The sequence below is a fragment of the Microcebus murinus genome, chromosome 2 (genome assembly GCF_040939455.1).
Source record: "Microcebus murinus isolate Inina chromosome 2, M.murinus_Inina_mat1.0, whole genome shotgun sequence".
NCBI classification, from domain to species: domain Eukaryota; kingdom Metazoa; phylum Chordata; class Mammalia; order Primates; family Cheirogaleidae; genus Microcebus; species Microcebus murinus.
In genome coordinates, this window is record NC_134105.1 from 78,744,784 (window position 1) to 78,757,071 (window position 12,288).

General features: G+C 29.7%; 1 protein-coding gene across 1 annotated transcript in view; it reads right to left on the minus strand.

The window, feature by feature from the left end:
• Positions 1 to 12,288, minus strand: part of DPYD (dihydropyrimidine dehydrogenase) — a 796,846-nt gene that overhangs the window by 585,390 nt on the left and 199,168 nt on the right. The window lies entirely within an intron of this gene.

The following is a 12,288-nucleotide window of genomic DNA, read 5'->3' on the forward strand; positions in this document are numbered from 1 at the left end:
TTCAACCTTTTTAAAAGCAAATGCTAGAAAATTTAAATTTAGAAGGGTACTTTATAGGTACCCCAGCAGTCTCCTTCTAGAAAATACACACCACTTCAACTGTTTTCTTCATGTTATTCAATCAGTCACAAGAATTTTAGTATTCCATCGTGTGAAGAAAAATGTACAGGGCTATGTTAGGAAGGATACAAGAGAAACATATGATCTTTTGGGTACAGACTTATTTTTTATAAAAAGCCTGAGGACTATCATCCCCTCTTTTAACAAAAATCTAAACGACAAAATTGATGTTTGAAAGGTTTATTGTTTTCAAAAGACACAAAAATATAGGCATTGAATGTTTAGTAGCCCATTAATTTACTTCTATTTTGAAGGTGTTAAATTTTATATTAGTCCTTGGATTTTTTAAAGTATGTTCTTAGGCACAGCATGTGCCATTTAGGTGAGTTAATTTTAAAATAACTTTAATTCTTTGCTTTTTATTTTAAAATTATAGCTTCAAACTTCATTAGTGTCATTCCTCTACAATTTAATGATTTTTTTAAAGTCATTATCAAGAACTGAAAAACTCACAAGCCAGCTATCCTGTCATATGGTATAACTAATTTAACAAATAGTCCTATCATATTCAACCCTTCATATCACTACGAGATTATCAATACAGCTGGTGGATTTATTTTAAAGTGTTCTTCCTTCTTCCAATGACAGTTTTCACAGATGGAAGCACCCTTCCAAGATAAACTCCAATCTGTTGCATTTAAAAAAATACTTGGGCTAAACTTCAATAAGTTTGCATGTGTGAGAAGGGTGAATTAACATTACTTATATTTCTGGCTTGAGCTATATAATGGTGAACGTACTGATGTACATTAATTGAACAGAAAATGTTTCTAGGAGCACATAGGGAAAATATAGGTTCAAGGAACACTCTTTCTGTCAAACTGTCACCATCCTTCAATTATCACCACTTCAGATATTTGGCAAAGGAGACTGTAGACGTATCATGAACAAGACACACAAAAATTCCTGCCCTCATAGCACTCATATTCTTATAGGGACAAAATAATAAGTTTGTTTAGTTTTATTCTGAAAAATCCTCTTTTTATGTTTTACATATGCTAGATTTTGGATAAGTTCTATATTAATACAATATGATTAGTGTTTAAAACTATAAATTTAGCTTAATGAATATAATTTAAACCTAAATGTATAAGGAAATTAGTAATCATTCTTATAGACAATAATTTTTTTCTGACCCAAAGACATTAAACTGGAAAACACACACACGCACACACACACACTCACACACCCCCACCCTCAACACATAGGCATGGGCTTTGGAGTCATAAAGTCCTGGATTTGAGTCCTGGTTAGACCACATACACGCAATATGATTGGGAGGAAATGTAGTATCTTTTAGCCTCAGTTTTATCACTTGAGAAATGCAGATACAAATTCCTTATTCATTAGTCATATTTATATTATGCATTTTAAAAAACTTAGCATCGATAAGATGCCTTAAGATCGATAAGTTCATTATGCAATATAGAGTAGATTTAATGAACTTAAGTCCACACTCTACTCCTTCTTAGACTTTTTGTCCCTAAAAGTGTTTTCTTAAAATGTTAGGTCTATGAGTTTAAGGCTTTAATGTTTCTTAAATAAAATTTATGTAAGTAAAGCAAGTAAAATAAGAAATACAGTAAGAAAGAAGCAAAAAAGTATGAGCCAAAAAACAATCATCAATCTATTAATCTGTAAAAAATAAACATGGGGCAATGTAAAAGGTGGCATAATTCCTTATATAACATGTATAAATGAAAAAAAATTTTTTTCTATTCCTCTTATTTTCTGTACCCTAACCTCCCTTCTTCATTTAATGGGCTTGAGAACTTAGAATTTTCCCCATGAGTTAGTCAAAATAACTTAGTGTATATGTGTACATGTATTTAATTAATTATTCATCAAATATGTGAGAGCTCTTTTGGTAAGCACTAGATATGCACGAAGAATCAGTATCATTGCCTCTATATTGTACTAGCTAAATGGAAGAAAACTTTCATCCATAACAAAATCCATCCCTTTCATACTTTATATCATTGTTTGGAGGACATTTCCTTTAAATAGCTTTATCAATGCTTTAGCCAATTTTAATTAGAAACATAATGCTAGAATGTTCTCTCTTTGTACAACAGCCTTTTGATCACTGTTTATTAATATATATTTATAATAGCCATATATTTTCTGACATGTGTCTTTTATTAATTTTAATTTTATTAAGGTCAGAGATCATGTATAACCTGAACTCCTTTCCTGTAAGTAGGTAATAGAATATACATAAAATACTAGAAACTGAATTATTTATTACCACTTATATTTTAGTATAAAAACCAAACATTTCTATAAAATGAAAAAAGAATAAAGTGCGTTTTAGTTTTGAATGATCTAATTAAAATTAAATAATGTGAATATATGTTGTAAAACTGTAAAGGTCTACTTTATCCATCCAGAGAAAATAATAAAAAAGTATAATAGATTTTCTAAGAAATTTATAGAGGTATAATATTTTCATTTCCAGTGAGTTATTAAGAAATATGAAGAGAGAAACAAGAAAATAATAGATTATTTTATTTAGTGTATACTAGAGTTTGTGTAAAATAATGTCCCATAATGTGTGATATAATTTTCTTCAAGGATGTTTACCTACATCTAAATACCAATACAAATACAGAAACAAAGATTTTCAGGCTAATGATCATCACAGTTTAAAAAAAATCAATGGCAGAATTCTATAATATCACTTGTAAAAATTATATAACTTGTAAGAAAATGGGACTATTTTAGTATGATAAATTATTGAAAGGTGAAATAAGATTAATATTGACCAAATCCTGCAGTTAATATAAAATTTAAAATTACTCAAATTTCTGTAATTATTATATTATAAATTTCATGTTTCACTAAGACTATTTGTCCTTTCAACCAATTAAATTGTACATCTTTTTAAAGATAACCAGAATTATGGCTTAAATATAATTCATTTTACTTGAACAGACACACACACACACATACTACATACTAAAGGGCATTTGGTTTCTAGAAGTTTGAAATAGAAGTTTAGTATCTGGGATGTATTATTGCACTTCATATATTTCCCTCTTCTGAAGGATGTTATACAAAGAACAAAACTACATCTCACATGCTTCTGATTACTCATGATATAATTGATAACTGCTCCTTCTCTGATTTGATTAAAATAGACTGGTTAATTGCCAACACAGAGAAAAACTATAGAGATTTTTATTTTTATTGTTTGGTATCTTATTTTTGAAAAAGATTATAAAAAAGTATAAAGATTCAAAGAAATCAAATTGTTAAGTCCCAATAAAAATATATGTAATAGCAAAATCATACATTGATAGTGGTAGCTAAATCTCACATCAAATAATCTAACCCCAACAAGATTTAAAACAATAAACTCAGTGATTGTTATTGAATATCATATTTATAAACATACACACACTGTGTAAACATATGAACATAACATATATTTTATATATACACACAGAGTGTAATGAGTACAAATAGATTTCTTAAAAAGTCTGCATTCCAAGTATATATTTATGATCATTGTTTAATAATAATATATATCAAATACATGAGTACTTATGTCATTAGCACTAGACTATAATTTCACACCACCGATTTTCTATGCCAAAAAAGAAGCCAGAATATTTTGTGAGAATTTGCTTTTTATTGACAAAAATATGAGCAATTTCTTAATTGACAGAGTGCTGTGATGTATACTACAGTTTGTTATTATATTATATGATGGGCACAAATAGATTTCTCAAAAACAGTCCCCATTTCAAGTATATTAAACCCACTCTTACTTTCAAAAATACAATTAGTATTGATTGTAAAAATTTACTTTTAATTCTTCCATTTATCAAAGGTTTCCAAAAATCAAAACACAAATTTCTTTATTACGAAGTCAATTACATTATCCTTTTTATCCAATATTCAAGATGTTAATAGTACTCACAAAATTTTGTCATGATAGAAAACATTATTTATCTAGCCCTTTATATTTTAATACTAGTTCTTAATATACATGCTTTAATCCTATAGATAGTATAGTGTGATACAGCCAAAAACATACTGGACTAGAAAATTCAGTTACACTATCAAGGAGATGTATAATCTGGAATAAATCAGTTAGCCTTGCTGGGTTTCAAATTTCTTTTCTATCCAATGAGATGTCTAGTTAGACTAAAGTTCCTTTTGGTCTAGATTCTGTTACATTAATTTTTACTTATTAATATTAGAAAATAATCCTATCTAGTATCTTATGTGTTTCTTTATACAGATTTTTCTTTGTCTTGAGATTAATAAAGAAAAAGTAGTGATTCCAGTTTAATTTACATATGTATATATATAGATTTCATATCACCAGTTTGTTTTCACAACACTTTCAATTTTAAAAATATTTACAAGGACATGTATATACATACAGACAACCACAAACAATATTCTGTTACTTATTTCATATAAAATTGACTTAAGATGTATAATGAAAATCCTTTCTCACTTATACTGACATTACTTTTAGATTTTATATTGCTTATGCTTTGTAACTTACAATTGATTAACATTTGCTTTGAGTCACAAAATGCTTTCAGACCTAAACTTCACCCACTGAAGCATATATGAAGAAAAGCAGTGACCAGTACATATTGTATTGGCTGTGATTTAAAGGAAAAATGTAACCCTAAAATGTCCCAAAGACATATATTACAAAACAGTAACAAGACAGATTTTACATAAGCATTAATGATTCAATAGACAATGTTACATCATCTATCTATTTCAGCACACTACATTAATTAAGATGTGACATTTTCAAAATAATATTCTAGTCTTTTTTTTTGACACTAGTAAATTTAGTATCCTACCATTAACCAGATTCATCACGATGAAGTTATACATTAAAATTAAAGACTGGATTCTGGAAAATTCAGTTAATAGTTACATTAACTACAGTAACATTAGTTGCTGATAAATGAATGAGGTAAGATATGCATACATTTGCATTAATAATTATAAATTAATATTTTATTATAGTCATCATGGTGCTCAATAATTATTTTGAAAAGTACTTTTTTCAGTTTACAAAGCTAGTTTTACATGGAAAGAAAAGCTAAGATATTCTGAAAATAAATGTAATATCAGAGGAATGGTTTTAGTTAATAAAAAAATATAAAACACAGCACAGTAATTAAAACAACCTGCTAGCCTTACATATAAATAGATCAGTAAGACAAATAGAAGATTTGAAAATAAATTTAAATAAATATGGAATTAAATGTATGATAAAGATGGCATTTTAAAATAGTGAGTAAATATATTATTCAACAAACGTATTTCGAACTATTAATCATTTGGGGGAAAAAAAGACTAGATCTTTCTCTAACCTTTACATTGAAATAAAAAGAATAGGGTCTAAAACCTGTCAGTTTTATTTTATTTTACTACTGATTTTTAATACATTAGTTTTATTTAAAAATGCATATTCATTATAAGAAGTAAAATAATATGGAGATTTTTCAGGAAAATGAAATTAATAACCTCATTCCACCCTACAACAACCTCAATCAAATGAAGAAATTAAAGTTAAACTATCTTCTCTCATGCCATTTTTAGTTTATATATAGATTGAACTTTTTTCTAAAAATAGTGTCATGCTATTCATATTACTATGCTATTTGTACATTTTCATTTAATAGGAATATCCTTCTAGATCAATAAATATAACAATGCACTTTTAAGAATAGCCTTATAATATTCCATGATATAAATACAGCATAACAAATTTAGCTAATACTAAATTTGTTACCAGTTTTATGCTACTTCCAACAATGCTACAATTGCTTCGAATATTATTGTATAAATGTTCCTTTACCTGGTGGTACTGTTATTTCTCTAATCAAAGCACATATAAAGTATGGCTGGGAAAACACTATACATATATTTGCAATTTTCAAATACACACCCACCATATGAGAGTTCTTGTTTCCTTTCTGCTGAGTAGCATAGGGGTTTACTTTATAACTTCAACAATCTGATGAGAGAAAACTGGTGTCTTATCTTTTGATTTACATATTTCCAACTGATATGGAAGTAGGTGAGATTTAATGTGACTTTTAGTCATTTACCTTACTTCTTCTATAATATTTATAACTTTTGCCCATGCCTGCAGGGCATTGTCTGTCTCATATAAATTTTCAGGAATTCTTTGATTAACAAATACGTTAACACTTGGCCTGAAACATGCATGGCAAATAATTTTTTAATTGGTTTCAAGTTTGGTTAGTTTTTATTTTAAAATACATTTAAAAATGTATGTAGTAAAATTTGCTCTCATATAGCATATAGCTTCAAGTATCTAAAGTTAGTCATATATATTAGTATTTAGGAATTTAGTCCACCTAAATATATTCTTGGAGATGACTTGATGAAAGTTTCTTTAGTAAATTCAAAATTATCCCAGAACCACCTATCAAAGAAGTCATTCATTTTCTACTGAAATGAAATGTTCTCTTCATTATATACTATGTGCTCATATTTACTTGGTTCTATTTACAGACTTTCATCTGTTGCAGAAATGTGTATTCCTGTACCAACACTATATTGTTTTGATTATAGTGGCTTTATAGTGAGTATCAATATTAGAAATTTTTGTCTTACTTTTTATTGTCTCATTTTTGAAAAGCTTCTTTCTTGCCTATACCTTCCCAATTACTATTCTAATATTTTCCTTAAAAAAATCTGAGTTACAATCAATCTTGACAACCCACTTGTTCTGAAATATTTATTGTACTTTTCCATGTATATTGAGAATTAATTATCTGATATTACTCTTCTAATTAAAATTACAAGTAAAATATTTTTTTTAAAAAGTCATCTTGAATGTGCCTATGAGTAGGCATGTCTAAGGACTAAAAATGACAAGGTAGTAAGTACACTAGAGAAACAAGTGGAATAATCTTAAAGGCATTTGCCAAACTAAGTGAACACAGTCTTCTGTCTTTAGGGCCTCTGACAAGATAGGTTTTAGAAGAAAAAATTCAAGGCCTACCCAATGTTTGAGTCTAATAAAGGACTCTACTATAAAAGTACGATTGCATTAACCTACATCACCAGAAAGAAAAACTAAGATTAATCCTACCTCACTCCCACTTAAAATTGCAAAGAAACCTTCCTGTTTTAGACTTGGATATTTAACAAACAGGGGGAAATAATTTCCTAAGCAAATTCATAATAATCCAGTCCTGCAGTATCTTTGTGGTTTGAATTCCTACAAATAGGGTGACTCAAAAAAACATCAAGCAGGGAATTAAGTTTAAGGTGGTCCCATAGGACTGGTGGTAAAGGAACTGCCTGACAGAAGCAAATGTAAGTCATTTCTAGAGAAACATGCATTCATCTCAGTCATAGTCCTCATAGAATTTCCACCAATGAAGTTTCAAAGGAAATGAGTGTAAAAAAAAAAAAAATCATTAAACATACACGCAGACACAAGGCACTACTAATAGAGTTAATAGATAGCACAGACAGTATAATCAAATTCACAGAAACTTAAGATAGAAAAATTCTCAGAGTATGAAAATAAATATTTTTATGTTTTAAGAAATGACAGGCTTGAAAAAATTAATAAAAATCTGGCAGATTAGAAACATCAAAAACTCTTAGAAATGAAAAATATAATTGTAGGCCAAACCTCAATAGAGGTTAAAAATTAAAAATAAAAATATATGTATTTTTAAAAACTCAACAGACCATTTTAACAACATATTCAAAACTGCTATGAAGAAGTTATTAGTAAACTTCAAACAGAAGTAAAGAAAATTATCTAGAATATAACCTCCCATATAAACAAAGAGACTAATGTTTGGAACATAAGAGTCAGGTAGAACAAAGAAAGAAGACTTAGCATGTATCTAATATGAGCTCCATAAAGAAAGAACAGAGAGACAATGAGAAATTTTCTAAATGATGAAAGACATCAACCCACAGATTCAAGAATTCCAATGAAGCCTAAGCAGAATAAGTAAAAAGAGATAAAGCTACATAAATCATTAAAAATTGTTTAATATCAAAAACATAAAGATATTTAAAATAGCCACTCCCCCAAAAGACACACTTTAAAAGAGCAGTAATTAGCCACCCATTCACTTTTCCACACTAGCATTGAATGATAAAGGACACTGCAATGACAAGTTCCATGAGGTGAAAAAAATAATAATAATTGCCAACCTTGAATTGTATGGATAGTGTAAGTAATTTTCAAAAGTAAAAAAATAAAAAATTTTAGAAAAACTAAAATGGTTTGGCAACAACAAAGTTTTTCTGATTGAAATTTTATACAATTTATTACAAGTAGAAGTAAACTGCTTCCACATGAAAACTGCAAGAAAAAAATGAAAAAAAAAGTGGGTAAAAATATGATAAAGCTAATACAATATTGATTAAATAAAGCATTTACAATACTCTCATTACGTTTTAAAAGGAATAGAATTAATATGCACAAAACATTGTTTATAAAATGGAAAAGAAGTAATTAGAATTAAAATACTTTATGCCACAAGACTGGTTCAGATTAACCCTCTATCTCTGCTGTCCCCAACGCCTGGGGTGCATAGCCGTACCAGTCAGTAGCCTGTTAGGAAATGGGAGGCACCGTAGGAGGTGAGCCAGGAAAGCTTCATCTGTATTTACAGACACTCCCCATCACTCCCATCACCACCTGAGTTCTGCTTCCTGTCGGATCAGCAGCCGGCAGCGGACATTAGATTCTCATAGGAGTGTGAACCCTACCGTAAACTGCACATGCGAGGGATCTAGGTTGTGGGCTCCTTATGAGAATCTAATGCCTGAGGATCTGAGGCGGAGCTGAGGCGGTGGTGCTAGCACTGAGGAGTGGCTGCAAATACAGATTATCATTAGCAGAGAGGTTACACGTGTAATAATAATAGAAATAAAGTGCCCAATAAATGTAACGCGCTGGAATCATCCTAAAACCATCTCCCTATTGCCACCCCAGGTCCCTGGAAAAATTGTCTTCCATGAAACCGGTCTCTGGTGCCAAAAAGGTTGGGAACTGCTGCTGTAACTGACACAAACTCATAATATATACTAAAAAATTGGCAGCTAATCTGTAAAGAAAATTGGCACATGAACTCAGAATTACTGATTTAAATTACATGGCATATTCAACTCTTCAGTATAATGGTTTGTATACCCTCTAGGAACATAACAGAGATTGTGTGTGTGTGTGTGTGTGTGTGTGTGTGTGTGTGTGTGTGTGTTTAACAGTTTTATTAATATGTAATTCATATATTATAAAATTCACCTATTTAAAGTGTGCAATACATTTTTTAGTATGTTCACAGAGTTGTGCATCCATCACCACAATCAATTTTAGAACATTTTCATCACCCAAAAAAGAAAATCCATAACCATTAGTAGTCATTACTCATTTCTATCAAATCTCCCCACCTATTCTCACCCCACCCCTTAAGTCTTGGCCCCAGGCAATTACTTATCTACTTTCTATCTCTCTGTATTTGCCTATTCTGGACATTTAAAAAAGTATTCCTCCTATCTCACTGTAATTATCCTGGGGAGATGTTGGCCAAAGGAGATAGAATTTTTTTTATAAAGCTTTGTTGTCTTGAGCACCATCTTATGGCAGGTTGGTAAGTTTCTGTCAATGCTCGAAATGGATCAAGGTACTCATATTTATCATCTAGCAATACAGGTGAAGAAACCTGGTGTGCCAAAGAAAGTCTGCAATCTTGTCACTAGCTTTTGTTTTACATTTATAAAATATTTACATTAAAAAATACTGAGTGATAAATTATGTACAACTTCCTAAAATTTTTTCTTCTACTTAACTTCTGTAATATAACAGTGGGGGAAAGCCCGATCAGCTTACTGAGTAAGTTATATATTTGGGCATAAGTTTATAGTCACTGGGTGACTTTTATAGCAATTAAAGTTTTTGAGCAAGGAAGTCATATAATTAGAGCTATGCTTTTGGAAAATAATTCTGGAAATGATGAATATTTTGTTTGATAGCCATTGAACTTGAAAAGCAAGTTCAGTGTACCAAATTCATTGATTGCACTTTTCCTTTTCTGCTTTGGAACACTTGTATTCTGCTTTGGAACACACACACACATATATATCAACGAAACACATATATGCACAAACACACATACACACATATTAAGATAACTTTTTAAAAAATACAAATATTCTTGTCAATAATATTTATTAGTAAATTATGCTGGTTAGATTTTGTTGGTCCTCTGACTTCCAGTTACTTTCAATAAAGATCTATCATAAAGAAGAAACTTTTATTTTATATAAAGTAATTTAATCAGCCTTTCTGCAATACGTATTATTAAATTTAAATTTATTTATCTCTATATAACAGCCACACAAATATAAGTACACAGATTCTACAAAAATATTCAAAGTCATGGAAAATCAATGCTTTACAATTTAACAGTTTTGAAAAGAGAACATATCACTATTGTTTAAAATGAAAGATCATGAAATCAAGGAACACTTAAAAATAGCCATTGCATTCACTGCATTTATAGATTGACCTCTATATTGTTATATAAAGTAGTGTTTTTAAAAAGACAAACTATCAAGAAATATAATACAGTATTCACAGTTTGATGAATCTGAAACATGTACTTCCAATTGAGAGATACAATTGCAAACAACAGCCTGCACAAAGGAGACTGAGGAAAACTGACTGAGGAGGTACAATAGAATTGAGTGTACCTTTGGAAACTAGAGCTGTAATCCGGTTTGTAAGAAAATAAAGAATGGAAGTATTGGCCTAAACTCCACTGAATCACAAAAGCCTAACACAATACGTGTACAAGTGACATCCTTTTCTCAAAGAGGTGCAAGGCTCATTGAGTCTGGCGATTCAATTACCCTCTCAACCTGGAAAGAACCCCCCTTCTGTGTTGTCCACTGGCAGAGCTATGTGGGACAGCCCACATTGTACACAGCCAGTAAATACCTAAAAAGCTGCAGGCTGTAAAGAACAAGAATCTTTGACCTTTTATGATTGCTACAGTAATTTTTCAGCAAAACATTAGTACAATAGTTTTTTAAATGACTGACAAAAGATTTTATTTTCAATTAAGTATCTTCAAATATCTTATATTCATATGGAAATCTTTTTAAATAAATACCTATGCACATGCTTCACTAGGTAGTAAGAAATATGAATGTATTAAGGAAATAAAAAGAGATTTTCCTAAAATTGAAATGATTCTGATCTTGCTTAGACATTTTATAAACTTTACAAAGAATCCCTTTTTGTCTTTTTTTTACTATAAATCTGGATAGACATTAAATAAATGGAGTGTCTATTTATTAGAATTACAAAATAACTACTGAATTTTTAAATATCTAGGGAAAATTTCACTATCGTGGATCCTCCAAGATGGTCCATCATAATTTTCTTATCTCCTCATACTTGATGTCAAGAATGCTAATTTAGATATATTTTTAGTCAAAACACTTTAGACATCAAACTTGGGAATTTTGCTTCACTTTTTTTTCTGATGATATCATTATTAAACAAATATGATATCATAAATAACATTTTATCAGTCACTTCTACAGTATTTACCATATTGGATGAATATGGGAATTAATGACTTCACATCAACAAAATATTTGTTGAGTTATTACATTAGATATTTTCATAGTACACGCATTATTTAGTTTATGCCACAACTTTGTAAGATAGATGTTATATTTCCTTCATAAGTAACGGTAAAGAGATAAATAGTTTTCCCTGGGTTCCCAATAACTATTCAATCTAAAAATTCAACCCCTAAGAAATCTGAACATGCAGATTAATGCTAAGCCCCTACACATAAGTAATACTTTTTAATTCTTTTGAAACATTAAAGCAATATAAATTTATCATTTTTCTCCTAAAATAGTTGTTTTAAAATAATGGCCATATTAAGAAACGATCTTCATATGTATTATAAAAAAGAATCGGGTTGTTAAAGGAGGATTTACTGTATCTTTACAGAATTTTAGAACATTAGTATTAAATCTTGTGAAAAGGTTTCTCTGTATCCTTATCAGAGACTGTCTTCAGCTTTTGCTCATCTGTTAAAGGATAAGACACTTGGGCAAGAGCTCTGAATGCTTCTTTCACAAAAACAATAGGTACTATTA